Source organism: Lagenorhynchus albirostris, chromosome 16 (assembly GCF_949774975.1).
Source record: "Lagenorhynchus albirostris chromosome 16, mLagAlb1.1, whole genome shotgun sequence".
NCBI lineage: Eukaryota > Metazoa > Chordata > Mammalia > Artiodactyla > Delphinidae > Lagenorhynchus > Lagenorhynchus albirostris.
In genome coordinates this window covers 16,005,226-16,022,665 of record NC_083110.1, presented here as the reverse complement: position 1 = coordinate 16,022,665, position 17,440 = coordinate 16,005,226, and the positions used below count along the sequence as shown (strand labels likewise).

At 41.7% G+C, this 17,440-nt stretch overlaps 1 non-coding gene across 1 annotated transcript; it reads right to left on the bottom strand.

Annotated features, from left to right (window-relative positions):
• Positions 1 to 11,421: 11,421 nt before the first annotated feature.
• On the bottom strand, positions 11,422 to 11,528 carry LOC132507658 (U6 spliceosomal RNA). The gene has a single exon (XR_009536238.1). It is a non-coding gene; the product is annotated as a U6 spliceosomal RNA (small nuclear RNA).
• Between the last annotated feature and the right edge of the window lie 5,912 nt (positions 11,529 to 17,440).

Sequence of the window (17,440 nt, the reverse complement as noted above, 5' to 3'; positions counted from 1 at the left end):
ATGTGAAGGTTGGGCACTGCTCCTGAAAAGTGCTCAACAGAGTGTTAATGATTATCAACAAGAACTAAACACCAGTCAGCTACACCTCCCTACTTCCCTTACTCTGGGCTTTGAGTCTCCTAATTTTGATCTTTTGGGGATAATCCCAACCCTGAACATAGGATGGGCTAGGCAATTTTTGGTAATTTCAAGTGAATTTGTCTTTTGATTGAGTTCTTTTCCTGCATCTAGTCCAATACAAACACTCATTGAGAGCCTTTTCCACCCAGAATACTTTTTATGTATGACCTCATTTCAAGAGAGAGAGAGACTGTGTTCTCAGTGTTCTTTCAAATGTTTTAGCTGAATGACCTTCTTTCCCCTCCCCTTGTCTCCCCTCCCCTCCTCTCCTCTCCTCTCTCTCTCTCCACACACACACACACACACAGATACACACAGACAGACACACACACACCCCTGTCTCTTCCTTCAAATGAAGTCTTACTCAGAACCCCAGGACGTAGGGCAGATAATGGATGAACAGATCCCTCTGGCAGTTTTAATCTTCTCTCCTTGGCAGAAGCAGCTTCATTGTTTGGGAAACCCCTGGAGGTTGTCTGTGAAATCCTGGGATTCTGAGCTCCACGTTTGAAAAACCTCTACATGAACCAGTTCCTCAACCAATTTTCTGATATCTGGCCCCAGTCCTTCCACCTGCCTGATCCTCTCTTCCAATAGGCTCATTTCCCCTCCGCCTTGGATTAGAATCCCAACCCCGCTCCAACATACAATACATTGCTCCACCCTGACCCACCTCCTATGAGGATCTTCCCAACTCAGTTCTCCAAATGATTTTTTATTTTATCTTCTTCCCACCTCGATATCCTGGGTCTCCCCGTGAATTGACAGCCACTCCTCCCCCCATCCCAAGAAGGACCCCAGGGTTTAGGAATGGAGTCGAGGAGGGCAAGTGGCAGCGGGAGGCAAATAAAAGCCATACTCCGAGGGACAGGCACCATCTGGGAGAACGGATAATGGGGCAGAAGTTCCTCAGAGCTAGGGAGTTAGCCATTCAAGCTGCAAGCCTCTCTGTAGTCCTTATTCTCTTTGACCTTTCTGCAATATTCATTCATCCATCCATTCATTCATCCACTCATTCATCCGACAAGTGTTCACTGAGTGATGTGACATCATGCACTGTTCTCTACGTTGGGGCTCCAGGTAGGAAGACGTCACAGCACCAGCCCGAGGAGCTGACAGTCCAGTGAAGGAAACTTAGTGAACACACTGACCCCCAGATCCCCCGGGAGGCCCCGATCCCTAGTTTGGCTCAGGGATTACACCAAAACATCCCTCATTCTCCTAATGTGATTTCCTCTCAGAGCTTAGCTTGTGCAATACCGTGTTCTTCAATTTCCAGAGCCTGACAAGTTAAAAAAAACAGTGCCCTCCAATTCCAGAGCCTGACAAGTATGAGGAAAAACAAATCCCATATACACTCATAATGCAAAGTTTTATACTGCACACCTGTGGCCAGATGAATCTTCACATCATTCCACTTTCGTCACAGCATTCCCTTGCCAAAAGACTTCCAAGGAAGTAAATACTAATTCCTTAGCCCCTCCTCAGAGCTCCCCAGTGCCCAGCTCTTCCTCTTCTAAACTCCCAGCCGTTATTGCAGATGCTAATCCTGGGATAGTAAATCCGTTCTGCCCTGTGATGTCGCTTAAGTTGTTGCCGTGGTTATCAATGAACTCATTACCTAGCTTCTCATGTATTTAGGCAGTACCTTCCTGATTACTTAAAAAACTGAGAGTAATTATAGAAAAAGCAAAAGCCCCCTTTCATCACAGCCTTTCTCTGTTTCTTCCCCTCTCCCTGAAAGCATGTGACCCTCTGTACCATTTAAAAAACACTTTTGGGCTTCCCTGGTGGCGCAGTGGTTGAGAGTCCGCCTGCCGATGCAGGGGACACGGGTTCGTGCCCCGGTCCAGGAAGATCCCACATGCCGCGGAGCGGCTGGGCCCGTGAGCCATGGCCACTGAGCCTGCGCGTCCGGAGCCTGTGCTCCGCAATGGAAGAGGCCACAACAGTGAGAGGCTCGCATACCGCAAAAAAAAAACAAAACAAAAAACCCCCACACTTTTACATGCAGATTCTAATGCATTCATAGAATATGTAGAGTATTATTTTCCTCATTTACTTGCATAAATGATATTTTATGATATTCATCATTCTACAATCTGTCTTTTTCACTCTCTGTATTTTCAAGATCTATTAGCGTTGACATATGATCCCTGGTTACTTCCATTAAAGCACTTTATTGTATTCTAGGAAACCAGTGTGCTACATTTTATTGGCCCTTCTCCTCATGAGGGATATTTAGATTGTTTCTAATTTTTTTTCTTGTTGTGAACAGTGCTTCAGCGAACATCCCATATGTACGACAAACTACTTTTAAATTCTAGTGAACTCTAGCTTTGGAATCTTCTGTTCAGCTTAGCACAAGGCCCTGCCTATGGTAGATAATCAATATATTTATTCATACATACTTTGTGTGACATACGTACATGTAAGCTAATACTTAAAGTCATGTTTTGAAGTGGTGCTCTGTAATGGAAGTGCAAACCCAGAGCTGACAGCTTTTGGGGTACCAAGGTCCAGTCCATTCGATGCCCAGAAATTGGGTCCGGTCTTGCCTCTGAGACAGAAGAAGTAAGGGCCTGTCCTCTGTATACAGAGGTGACCTCCACAGAGACCTTAGGGAGAAGGAAACAGATGAGATCCCAAGAGGGATCACCTGCCAGAGGGGGTATTTGCTCACTTCCCTGTCCTCCCTCCTCCCCCACCATTCCTTTTTGTTTTTTCTGTTGTGAAGATTGTGTTTGGAGCACTGAACACCTTAACAAACCTTTGCAGCCAAATCCCTCACGCAAACCAGGGCAGAGATCTCAGAGCAGGGATGCTCGTGGTGTGATGGTAATGGGGCTTTTTCTTCCCATGTGAGCTCCTCAACAATGAAGCAGGCAGAAACCAAGCTGCGAGGCCCGGGAAGTTGTATAAGGTGTTTTCCCCTCTCCTTTCTCTGACCTTGCGATTCAGCAGGTGTTCCTGGAGCAGAGGTGAATCAGAGCTGAGTCTTTCACCTTCAGGAGCTTGTGTTCATGAGGAAAGGTCAGGCAGGAGAGACAGAACTCCCAAAAGAAGGAGGCCCCAAGTGGCACACACAGGGTTGCAGCGTGGAGCATGGTCTCCCCAGTTGAGAAGGCTCCATTCAGGAGCTGATTTTGGTTTTGAGCCTCTTGCAGAAGGATTTTAGCAAGTGGGACTGGGAGGAAAAAGGAGGTGGTGATGGGAGCCAGGCCTGCATGAGTTTACGGAGGAAGCTGTGATGGTTAAGGGATGTGTTTGACACGTCAGCTAATAGTCTAGTTGTGTTTGTTCAGAAGAATAGGAGAGAAGTCTGGAAGGCAAGCAGGGGGAAGAGTGGGTAGCAGGGCTTGTCTGTTCCACCCCTGAAACCCTGCCACATTGTGGGCACTCAAATGATATTTGCTAAATAAAGGCAGCCTTAGTCTACTTTAGTTTTTTGTTTTTTTTTTTGCGGTACGCGGGCCTCTCACTGTTGTGGCCTCTCCCGTTGCGGAGCACAGGCTCCGGACACGCAGGCTCAGCGGCCATGGCTCACGGGCCCAGCCGCTCCACAGCATGTGGGATCTTCCCAGACCGGGGCATGAACCCATGTACCCTGCATCAGCAGGCGGACTCCCAACCACTGTGCTGCCAGGGAAGCCCATACTTTAGTTTTTTACTTTCTTATTAAGCCTTAACATATATAAAGGCGCACTGGGCTTGTCCTGGGCAAAAGCATGAAATAGTTTGTGTTCCTTCCCCTTTGCCCCTCTGTGTTCCCCTCTCTAGGTGTCTTCATACCTTTCCTCCTCCCCCTCATAACAAACCCCAAATCTCTGTGCCTGTTTAAAACCAAGTCATAAGTGGTGCTGAGTAAGTGCCGGATTTAAGGATAGCCAAGGGATGCCAGCGCTTGCCAGCCGTGGACCAGACATAGTGCTAAGCTGGTTGTTTCACATCACATTTAGGTCTCAAAAAACCTCTATGATGTTAGGAACTCTTATGTGCATTTTACAGATAGAAACCATGGCTTAGAAAGGTTAAGGAACTTGCTCCAGTTTACACAGTCAAGCAGGGAGAGCTGTGATTCAGACCCACCTTAATCTTTTTTTAAAAAATATTTATTTATTTGGCTGTGCTGGGTCTTAGTTGCATCACATGGGATCCTTCATTGCAGCATGCGGGATCTAGTTCCCTGACCAGGGATTGAATCCGGGCCCCCTGCATCGGGAGCAGAGAGTCTTAACCACTGGACCACCAGGGAAGTCCCGGACCCAACTTGTTCTGGTTCTGGAGTCCACAGTCTTAACCACACACGAAGCCTACAACTTTGCCCCCCAGTATGCCATATCTGCAGTAACACAGTCCTCAATACCTGGAGCAGGCCGTCAGGTAGGGAGGCCACAGAGAAGGGGAAGGAGGGCGGAGTCTTAGGTAGGAGACCATCAGCGCCTTGCACAGGCTACCCCAGGACCCCCTCCTCCAAGACACTCAGAAGAGGCAGCACCAAGGGCCCAGATGTGAATATTTAGGGGCCCACGAAAATGTTTTGATTTCTTTTAATATCAGAAGGAAAAAAATGTACTTTCAGGACAAAAAAATGTTTATAATCTATAATACTGATGTATTCATCCTTATACCAATGCAACAGTAAAATATTATCTAATTTATTTATTTTTATTTTTTTGTGGAGGAAGGGGTCCTCTAAGAAAAACGCCTAGGGCTCACAAAAGTCACAGTGTGGCCCTGGCCTGGCATTTCCCACCTTTCCACCTGCCTTGTGCTGTGTTCATTTAGTCCCGGTGTTCTCTCTGCCTCTTGTGTGGGTACCATCTTCCCTCTTCCTCTGCCCATGTTCTAACTGAGGCCAGTCCAGGGCCATCGCAGCAGCCTCCTATCTGGTGGCCCTGCCTTCAGTTTTCTCTCTCTTTTCCCAACCTTCTCCCAACTTGCAGTGCTCTTTGATTGGTTTTTTATTTATTTTATATTTTCATTTATTCTCGTGGTTTTATGTGCGTTATGTGTTTAGCCAGAGGGTTTGGGGTCACCTGTGTCCCTTGGAGGTAAGGCAAACCCACTTTTTAAAAAAATAAAATGTTAAAATTGGTAAAATATACATGACATGAAGTTTACCATTTTTAAGTGTACAATTCAGTGGCATTAAGTACATTCGGTGTTGTGGAACTCTCACCACTCTCTATTTCTAGAAAGTTTTCATCATTGGAAAGAGAAACTATGACCATTAAGCAATAATTCCCCATTATGCCCTCCTCCCAGCCCCTGGTATCTTCCTTTTTTCCCCCAGCTTAGTTTGAAATATAATTGACAAATAACATTGTGTAAGTTTAAAGGGTACAATGTAATGATTTATGTATATATTGTGAAATGTTAACCATAATAAGTTTAGTTAAGATCCATCACCTCACATAGTTACCTTTTATTTTTTTCTGATGAGAACTTTTAAGATCTACTCTCTTAGCAAATATCAAATATACAATACAGTATTGTTAACTGTAGTCACCACTGTATACTATATCCCTAGGACTCATTTATCTTATAACTGAAAATTTGTAACTTTTGACCACCTTCATCCATTTCCCCCACTTCTTCTCTCCCCAACCCACCTACCAGCCCTGGCAAACACCAGTCTGCTCTGTTTCTATGAGTTCAAATTTTTTTTTAGATTCTACATATAATTGAGATCATACAGTGTTTGTCTTTCTCTGGTACCTTCTATTCTATTTTCTGTCTCTATGAATTTGGCTATTCTAGGTACCTCCTATAAATAGAATCATGCAATGATTTTTTTCCCTTTGTATCTGGCTTATTTCACTTAGCATAATGTTATCAAGGTTCATCCATGTTGTAGCATGTGTCAGAACTTCATTCCCTTTTATGGTTGAAAAATATTCCATTGTATGTATATACCACATTCTGTTTATTCATTCATCTATTTATGGACATTTGAGTTATTTCCTCATTTTGGCTATTGTGACTAATGCTGAATACTGCTGTGAACATTGATGTACAAGTATCTGTTTGAGTCCCTGTTTCTAATTTTTGGGATCTATACTTAGAAGTGGAATTGCTGGGTCATATGGTAATTTTATGTTTGATTTTTGAGAAAATACCAAACAGCAAACCCACTTTTTCCATGTGTGATGGAAAGAGGGAAGGAGAGAAGCTTCCCTCTTTCCCTCTTGATGGAAAGCTGCCATCAAGTCTACTGTCCAAAGCCTGGCCCTGAAGATTAAATGACTGTAAACATTGTCAGAACTCACTGAACTGTGCACTTTAAAATGGTGAATTTCACTCTAAGTAAATTAGGCTAGACTTTAAAATCATAACCTCCTTGTCTAAGACAGCAGATCCCTGAGTGGAAGCTTGAGATGGATACAGCAAAGGAGAAATTGTGGAAAGAAGGAAAGAGGGAAGTGGAGAAGAAATTAACAACCAACATCACAGCCTTATTTAGGTAAACCTAGGTGTTTATGATAAATCTTAGTATTGGTGGGTATAGTTTATGAAACTGCAACCATTGTTCTGCTTTGTTGTTCCGTTTGTTTTTTTTTTTTGTTTTCAATTCAGTAACATACTTTTATTATGCACCTGCTGTGTGACATTCTACAGCCCCTTTTGTCTCAAGTTACAAGAACAGAATGAAAGTGTTAATTAAAAATAAAATGTCACTTAAAATATATAAAAGCCTAATCACAAATAAATGGAAAGATATCCCTGTTCATACATTGGAAGATTTAATATTGTTAAGCTGTCAATACTAAGCTATCCAGAGATTCAATACAACCTCTATGAAAATTGCAACAATGCTTTTTGCAGGAATAGAAAAATCTCTCCTAAAATTTGTATAGAATCTCAAGGAAACCTGAAGAGCCAAAACAATCTTCTAAAAGAGGAACAAAGTTGAAGGTCTCACACTTTCTGATTTCAAAACTTACTACAAAGCTATGGCAATTAAAATAGTGTGGCACTGGCATAAAGACAGACATATAGGCCAATGAATAGAATAGAGGACCCAGAAATAAGCTCTCATATATGGTCAAATGATTTTCAGTAAGGGTGCCAAAACCACTGAATGGGGAAATGACAGTCTTTTCAACAAAAAAACTAGGTATCCACATGCAAAAAAATGAAGTCGGACCCTTATCTGACACCGTATTTAAAAATTGACTCAAAATGGATCAAAGACCTCAATGTAAGAGCTAAAAATATAATACTCTTAGAAGAAAACATAAATTGGGAGATTGGGATTGACATATATACACTAATATGTATAAAACAGATAACTAATTAGAACCTGCTGTATAGCACAGGGAACTCCACCTCCCTGTACAGTAGAAACTAGCACAACATTGTAAAACAACAATACCCCAATTAAAAAAAAAAGAAGAAGAAAACATAAGAAAAACTTTGTGACATTGGATTTGTCAGTGACTTCTTAGATATGACACCAAAAGCAAGGCAACAAAAGAAAAACAAGTCTGATATCATCAAAATTATAAACTTTTGTGCATCAAAGGACACTATCAACAGAGTGGAAGGCGACCCAGAGAATAAGAGAAAATATTTACAATTCCTATAGAGGATAGGGGATTAATATCAAGAATACATAAATAACTCTTACACCTCAACAATATTAAAAGAGACAACCCAATTCAAAAATGGGCAAAGGACTCAAGTAGACATTTCTCCAAAAACGATATACAAATGGCCAATAAGCACAAAAAAGGATGCTCAATATCACTTATCATTAGGAAAATACAAAACAAATCAATAATATATTATTTCACACCTGCTGGGATGCTCTTATTTAAAAAAAGAAAAAACCCAGGGCTTCCCTGGTGGCACAGTGGTTGAGAGTCCGCCTGCCGATGCAGGGGACACGGGTTCGTGCCTCGGTCCGGGAAGATCCCACATGTCGCGGAGCGGCTGGGCCCGTGAGCCATGGCCGCTGAGCCTGCGCATCCGGAGCCTGTGCTCCGCAATGGGAGAGGCCACAACAGTGAGAGGCCCACGTACAGAAAAAAAAAAAAAAAGAAAAGAAAAAACCCACAAAATGATACAAAATAACAAGTGTTGGTGAGGAGGTGGAGACATTGGAACTCCTGTACATTGCTGGTGGGAGTGTAAAGTGGTGTAACTTCTAAGGAAAACTGTGTGGAGATTTCTCAAAAACTTAAAAAGAATTACCATATGATCCAGCAATTCCACCTCTGGGTGTAAACCCCAAAGAGGTGAAAGCGGGGTCTTGAAGAGATTTTTGGACACCCATGTTCATAGCAGCATTCTTCACAATAGCCAAGAAGTGGAAGCAACCAAGTGTCAATGGATAAACAAAATGTGATATATACATACAATGGAATATTATTCAGCCTTGAAAAGGAAGGAAATTCTGACACATGCTACAACCTGGATAAACCTGGAAAACATTATGTTAAGTAAAATAAACCACAAAAGGATAAATACTATGTAATTCCACTTATATGAGGTACCTAGAATAGTGAAAATCACAGAGATGGAAAGTAGAATGGTGGTTACCAGGAGCTAGGGAGAGGGTGGAGTAGGGAGTTAGTGTTTAATGAGTACAGAGTTTCAGTTGTGGAAGATGAGGAAGTTCTGAATGTGGCTGGTGGTGATGGTTTCGCAACAGTGTGAATATACTTAACGTCACTGAATTACACACTTAAACATGGTTACAATTGTAAATTTCATGCTATGTATATTTTAACACACACACACACACACACACAGCCTGGTAACAACATTCCTTCACTTCCGTTTGCCTGAGAAATTCTTTAAACCTTCAATTCAATTCAAACTTCAAATTTTGGCTGCCACCCTCCCTCCCAGGACTGTATTAACTCCTAATTCCCTCTCCCACCTGAAGCTCTGGCCACATTGTTAGTTGCTGTGTTCCAATATTTCCCTGCTCTGTCCTCCTTCACTTTTTGGCATTTCCTAAAGTTGCTCCCTTTACCTGGAATGACCTTCATTCCTCCCCATCTCCACTTTAAAATCCCATCTATTCTTCAAGAGTCAATATTACCTCCTTCAGAGTTGTAACCTCAGTTCCTCTATTTCAGTACTCTTCACCATAGGCTTTGTTGGGATTTTTTCACATTTCTGTCTTTTTTGAAAAATTTTAAACCCTCTGAATGCTCTCTCTCTCTATATATATATTTACAATCAGCCACAGAGTTTAGCCTGTAGTAGATAATAAGTAAATGTTTATCAAATGAATGAAGCATTCTTCACGAAAGAGGTCCTCAATGGGAAAACTGAGAAAACTTTGGTCTATTTTGATCTTCCCAAAAATCTCAAAAGAAATTGAAAGCACTAAATGTCCATTAACAGATGAATGGATAAAGAAGATGTGGTATATACATATATACAATGGAATATTACTCAGCCATAAAAAAGAATGAAATAGTGTCATTTGCAGCAACATGGATGGACCTAGAGATTATCATACAAAGTGAAGTAAGTCAGGCAGAGAAAGACAAATATTATATGATATCACTTATATGTGGAATCTAAAAAAAAAATACAAATCAACTTATTTACGAAACAGAAACAGACCCACAGACATAGAAGACAAACTTACGGTTACCAAAGGGGAAAGGGGAGGGGGAGGGATACATTAGGAGTATGGGATTAATAGGTACACACCACCATATATATAATAGATAAACAACAAGGACTTACTGTATAGCACATGGAACTATATTCAATATCTTGTAATAATGTACAATGGAAAAGAATCTGAAACTGTACACCTGAAACTAATACAATATTGTAAATCAATTATATTTGATAAATAAAAAAAGAAATTGAAAGCATTAGATGAAATTTTGCAAATTTCTGTCAATGTTTTATATATCCTGGCCACCATGGTGAGCAAAATGACATTCAGAATAAGCAGAATTTGTCTGCAGATGCATTTCTTAAGAGATTTTGTTTTGTTTTGTTTTTTTGTGAACTAAGATTTAAGTGTCATATGATGCAATGTGTAATGAGCAGTTCCTCTGAAAACTGTACTTTGTTTATTCACAACCACTTTAGACGTATCAGGTAAACACCCCTGAAAGCCAATGTAGAATGTGAGCAGATGGGAAAGCAGTTAGTCATTTTGCTTGGTTTTGAAAGTGATGCCCTTGCTCACGTAAATGGTCAGTTTAATAAATTCAACTAAAGGCAATAAAAGTGTGATTTGGGTGGGTAGGGGTAGTATTACATAAGATATAAACTGCATATTCAAAGAACGCAGTGGAACAGGCCTTAAATCATCTCCTGTGAAACAGGAAGACCTCCTTAGCAGAGTGTTTTCTAAAAATACAATTAGAAAAAAAATTTGTTTTAAAGTGAGTCAGGAAGTAGCCATTAACTCCTAGAAAGTGGTGACTTAGTGGGAGCAGGGGAGGCAGACTTGATCAGGAATAATATCTAGTAGTTGGGGTCCAGGTTACCACCCTGATATTACTCAGTCTGGGATCCTTTATTTTTTATTTAAAAAAATTTTTTTAACATCTTTATTGGAGTATAATTGCTTTACAATGGTGTGTTAGTTTCTGCTTTATAACAAAGTGAATCAGTTATACATATACATATATCCCCATATCTCCTCCCTTTTGCGTCTCCCGCCCACCCTCCCTGTCCCACCCCTCCAGGTGGTCACAAAGCACTGAGCTAATCTCCCTGTGCTATGCGGCTGCTTCCCACTAGCTATCTATTTTACATTTGGTAGTATATATATGTCCTGGGATCCTGTATTAAGTCAACCTTTCAGGAGGTGTTGTTTTGAGATGAACATGAATGGAGACAGTACTATGGAAATAAAGGATATTAGAATTAGTGAGAGCCAAAATAAGATGGTTTTGGGGGCCGCGCCACACGGCTTGCAGGATCTTAGTTCCCTGACCAGGGGTTGAACCCGGGCCCACTGCAGTGAAAGCCCTAAACCCTGGAGTCCTAACCACTGGATCGCCAGGGAATTCCCCAAAATAAGATCTTTTTGTTTTGTTTTGTTTTTGGAAAACAGACATAAATGGCTCATTTATTAAATATTTTGCTTAGTAGAAGAACAAAATAACAGCACTAACTAAAAATTTAGTCTTAGATTTTGCTTTGTGCATTAAACACTTATTGCAGTTTTGAAAATATATCTTAACATTTTAGTGCTTTCTATGGATTTTTAAAATAATTTTCATTATACAATTAAACTTATTATGAACTGTAATAACTAGCTTTAACACAGATGCAGTTTGTAAGAAACATTCATAGCTAGTATCCATCAAAAATATGGAATGCTTCACGAATGTGTGTGTCATCCTTGCGCAGGGGCCATGCTAATCTTCTCTGTATTGTTCCAATTTTAGTATATGTGCTGCTGAAGCGAGCACCCAAAATAAGATCTTTAAGAAAATAATTGAAACAAAAAAACACAACATAGATACAGAAAAATGCACAAGTCGCAAATGTTATAAGATGAACACACCTGTATGACCAGCACCCATCTCAAGAAAGACAACAGTACCAGCACTCCTGAGGCCCCCTGATGTAACTGTAACCCCTCTCTCCTCACTTCTAACGGAATATACTCGCTTGCCTACTTTTGAACTTTATATCAGTGGAATCACTCAGTATGTAAAAAAAAGATGTTAAAAAAATAAAATTATCAAGTTCAATATGAATAAGAAGAAGCATTTTAAAATATGCCCATCCACCAGTTTGGTTTAAGGGAGGGTAGAGACGAGAAGCGCGAGAGATGACCACTTACATCCTCGTGGATTTGCCGGTGATGCTGTTGTTGGGATCTGTAAGTGCTGATAATTATGCCACACAAGCCACCAAACGAATTAAACTTTTCAAGCTGGTGGATGAATCATTCGCTTCATCCTTTCAATCTGAAAAGGCAGCCTGCAGAAGCCCATTTGGTCTTAGCATGTGGATGGTAAAACCTGGCAAATTCCTGAGCTCTGAGCTAGCGTCACTCACAAAATGGGCTGTAAGAAGCTAATTAGGCAGGGGGGAAGGAGGGGGAGGGATAAAGTGGGAGATTGGGATTGACATATACACACTATTAAAATAGATAACTAATAAGGACCTACTGTATAGCACAGGGAATTATACTCAATACTCTGAAATGACTTATATGGGAAAAGAATCTAAAAAAGAGTGGATATATGGATATGTATAACTGATTCACTTTATTGTACACCTGAAACTAACACAACATTGTAAATCAACTATACTCCACTAAAAATTTTTTTAAAAGTAGTTAATTCCGTTTGATGGGTCCAATCAGAGCATTCTTTCAAATGCATAAAGTCCATGTGATTACAGAACTAAAAGGCCCCATGAAGGATGCAGGGCTAATAGCTGAGTAAAATAGGGATCTGTTAGCCAAAGCAGGGAACGATGGCTACTGGGGAGAAACCCACAGCGTCTGCCATGATGTCATCGTCAGGACTGCCATTACATAATCACAGTGACAGCAGACAGCCCAGCTCTTGGGGGCTGAAGTGGTAAAAATCCACAAAAGGGTGTTCTCTGTTTATTTTCATGGGCGGGAAAGAATGCTGTCCCCCCCCCCAACTCCAGGGGGAATGTATGAGATTCTTAGGGCTGCTATAACAAAGTACAGAAGCCGGGTGGCTTCAGACAACAGAAACTTGTTGTCTCACAGTTTTCTGGAGGCCAGAAGTCCGAAATCAAGGTGTCATCAGGTCCATGCTCCCTCTGAAACCTGTTGCAGAGAATCCTTCCTCTCCCCTCAGCTGTCAATCCTTGTGTTCCTTGGCTTGCTCTGTAGCACATCAGTGCCTCACATGGCTTTCTCCCCTCGTGTTCAGTATCTCTTCTCTTCTTCTAAGGACACCAGTCATATTGAACTAGCGGACCACCTTCCTCCAGTATGACCTTATCGTAACTTGACTAGTTGCATCTGCAATGACCCTATTTCCAAGAAGGTCACATCCCGAGGTACTGGAAGTTAGGACTTCAGCTGGGGGATCATTGGAGGCATTTCCTCCTCACAGGCTTTGGGGGCTGCAGAGCTAGAACTGGAAAATGGCCTTGGATAAATATTTGCTGTTAATCTCTAGGCCATGAAATACCACTCAAAAGTTTATGAGGGGCATAGTTAAGAGCAACAGGGAAGCTGGTAAATCTTGAAACTCTAGAGCTGGGTATGAATCCAGTTTTGCCATTACTGGTAATGTAATTAGTTTCCCCTCTGTAAAATAAGAAGAGCAGTGACTGCAAACGAGTATTAAAAGAGGCAATTTATGTAAAGTGCTGAGCTCCACATTGGCCCGTACTAGGCTCTCAACACTGAAAGCAGACTGATGCCTCAGTTTTTTCAGAGGGTTAAAAGGTAGGGGGCATATTTTCATGCAAGACATTGCTAGCAATTTTGAATAGATGGGACTTTGTTTCTTAACAGGTTTTTTCTTTTCAAAATCTCTCTTCATCCTATCATTTTGGGGATGCTTAATTTCTTCCCCCCATCTATATATGTAACACTCTTACATTTTCTTTTGCCATATTCTTCCAACTTCAAATTTATCTCTAACACATGAATTAGAAAGTCTATTAGCTTGATATTACTGTGGTTTCTGCAGGTCCTATAGAACTGAAGCCAATCTGATAGGCAATAAGTCAGGTCCCCAAGGTTGGAGTTAAGCAAGGACAAAAATTACTACTACAGAAAATTTCAGCATGTGTTTGGAAAAAAAAAAAAGGCCAGAGCAAAATTTTCAATCTGAAGTGCACACTGAATCCATGATATAGTTTAGAAATCTAATTATAACAGCTGCCATTTATTGAGCAGTTACTATGTACCAAAGGTAATTCTAAAGATTGTATATATTTTAGTTCATTTACTTTTTACAGCAACTCCATGAATTAGGTAGTGTTATCAGCTGCATTTTACAGATCGGGAAACTGGAGCAGAGGGAGGTTATAGAACATGTCCAGGGTCACACAGCTGGTGGAGTTGTAATTGAAGGCAGTCTGACTTTAGGGCCCATGTGAATAGCTACTATGCTATTCTAGCATTTAAGCAGGAAAGCTCATGGTGAGTCTGTTGGGATCTGGGCACCCAAGCTGGGTGTGTTCCTTGCTCACCTGTCTGCAGTGTGATTCCTCAGTGTTAGTTAACCTCTTCTAGACAGAAGTTTATGTGCCATCCATGCTGAACTTCATGGAGTTTGGCTCAGGGTCCTTCTCTCTTTCAGAGCATGCTAGCTGTGTGGCTGCTGGTTACACGTTAAATTGTCCCCGTGAGAAAGTGTGCTGGCTTTCCATGTCCTGGGAGGTAAATGAGCAGAGTCAATGATCAGCATCAGTAAGGTCAGACTTGGTAGTTACAATGAACTAGAGCTCAGTCATCCACAATGAATGCCAATGAACGAGTACACGAGTATATCCCATAGACATCTGTGTCTACTGAGTGCCAGTTATCATGCCGGGTAGGAGGCTATACGGGTAAACAAGACATAATTTCTGAAATCTAGGCACTCATGGTTCATGGGAGAGGCAGCTAGAGAAGTCAGCAAGGAAAGCACAAGGAAATGATGGCCTTAAAAGTTGGGATAAGGGGCTTCCGTGGTGGCGCAGTGGTTGGGAGTCCGCCTGCCGATGCAGGGAACATGGGTTCGTGCCCCGGTCTGGGAGGATCCCACGTGCCGCGGAGCGGCAGGGCCCGTGAGCCATGGCCGCTGGGCCTGCGCGTCCGGAGCCTGTGCTCCGCAACGGGAGAGGCCACTGCGGTGAGAGGCCCGCGTACCGCAAAAAAAAAAAAAAAAAAAAAAAAAAAAGTTGGGATAAAATACCACGGAAGTACAGAGGTTGGAGAGGAAGGCAAGAAAACAAACGAACTTTTCAGCTGTGCCTGCCACAGTGCAGATGTGTCTACCAGGCAGAGAAGAGAATGGTGTGCTTCTCAGTTGGTATCCCTGAACCTTGTCTCAGAATCATGCAAGATACTTATTAAAGAAGCAGATTCCCAGGTCCCACTCCAGACTTTTGAATCCAAATCCTTGGGGTTGTGGTCCAAGAATCACCATTTTAAAGGAGGCTAAAATTTGCTATCTGCAGTGTCATGCTGCATGAAATCGAGGGTTCTGACAGTGGCTGTTCTCTGCAGGTTTGCGATTGGGAAGGAGAGTGTTTTGAACAGAGAGTACAGAGAAAATGGCAAGAAATGACACATTAAGGGTGGATTGAGGGCTTCCCTGGTGGCGCAGTGGTTAAGAATCCTCCTGCCAATGCAAGGGACAGGATTCAAGCCCTGGTCCGGGAAGATCCCACATGCCGCAGAGCAGCGAAGCCCGTGCGCCACAACTACTGAGCCTGCGCTCTGGAGCCCGTGAGCCACAACTGCTGAATCCTATGTGCCTAGAGCCCGCACTCCGCAGGAGAAGAGGCCACCGCAATGAGAAGCCTGCGCACCGCAACCAAGAGTAGCCCTCGCTCGCTGCAGCTAGAGAAAGCCAGCGTGCAGCGGCGAAGACCCAATGCAGACATAAATAAATAAATAAATTTTTCTTAGAAAAGGGTAGATTGAGGCCAGATTTTGAAAATTCTTAAGTAAGGATGTTGGACTTTACCTTGCAAGCAATGGGGCCCCAGGGAAGATGCTGAAGCAAGGGTATGACATGGTCAAATCCTGGATTTGGAATGGGTGAGAGGAGAAAAGCTAGGAAGCGTGATTAGCACACTCTTAAGATAGCCTGCTGATAGGGTGACCAGCCAAAGCAGGCCCAGTGGAGTGTTTCCTTTTAAAGATAATATAAGAATGTTGCAGAAAACAGAAGGGAGATGAAATTATCCCATGATTTACCAGCGTGTTAGGTGTCCTGCACATAGTCAGTGATTGATAATATTTGCAGGATGAATAACTAACGATTTAGTCAGTGCCCTCGTGTGCTAGCCCTGTGCTGAATGTTTTACATAAATTACCTTACTTAATCCTCAAGACAATATGGTGAGATACCTATTACATTGTACAGATGAGAAAAACTTAGTCTTAGAGAACTTAAGCAACTCACCCAAGGTCACAAAGCTAATAAGCAGCAGAGCCGAGTTGCAAACACAGACAATCTGATGCCAGAGATCGTGCACTTAACCGTTAGGCACACTGCCCTGCCAGGAACAAGGGCATTTCCTCATGGTGTCTTCTTATGTGCATATATTTTACATAGTTATCATCATTATGCATAAAATTTTATATCCTATTATACCCAAAGCGTTCTGCCATGTTATAAAGTGTTTTCATCAGTCTGGTTTTTAATGGGTGTCTGATCATCCACTGAATGGAAATAGATTACCAATTTTACTCACTCTCTTCATTGTTGGTATTGTGGTCTTTCCTCCGTTTTCACTTACTAGTGAAAACATAATATAGCAACAAACATGTTCATGCATATACTCTTTTCCATATATAGAGTTATTCCCATAGACTAGATTTCTAGAAACAGAATTGCCACCGGATCGAAGGCCTCGTTGCAACTATGAGCGCTTGATTCACATTTTGCCAAATGTCGAGTTGGAAATGTTTTACCAGTTCCTGTAATCACTGTGCATCATACGGCCCCGTGCAGAGTATGAGATTATCAATTTCAGCCCACCTTCTTTGCATTAAGCATCACTTTAAAAAAATCCCTCTTATTTAAAATGTTTAAAACGATATATTATGTGCAATCTGCATTCGTTTGATTACTAGTAGGGTTGCCTATTTTCCCATATCCATGATGAATTACATTTCCTCTTTTGCGAATTATCTGCTGTGCATTTCACCTGTTTACCTTCTGGAGAATTTTTAAGAGCCATTTCCCAGGTAGACTATCCAGATTTGGGGAAGATATTGGGGTGAGAGGATGAGGGAGAGTGGAAAGACAGGATTTGAGAAAATCTTCATCACTGATTGCTAAAATGGCCAAACACCTTCTCAAGATCAGAATCAACCTAACTATCAATAACTGGGAAGATGAAAAAATAACCCCTCTTTCCTTAGATACAAATTGTGCTGCACCAATTAAACAATTGGTACATAGACAAAGTTAAACTCAGAGTGTTAACTTTCTTCTAGAGAAAGACAACGTTGATGAGTGTGTGCAGGATTCCCACTGAAAGGCCTAAAGTATAGAACTGATACACTTAATTATTCCTCAATTTTAGAGAACAAAGCCTAACCAGTACTTCCCCAAAGTGATCTGCCTACCACAGGTGTGCTGATTTAGGTGGTACCTGAATGAATACTGTTTAACAGTTATCTACTTGTTTTAACATGTATTAGGAAAAATATAAC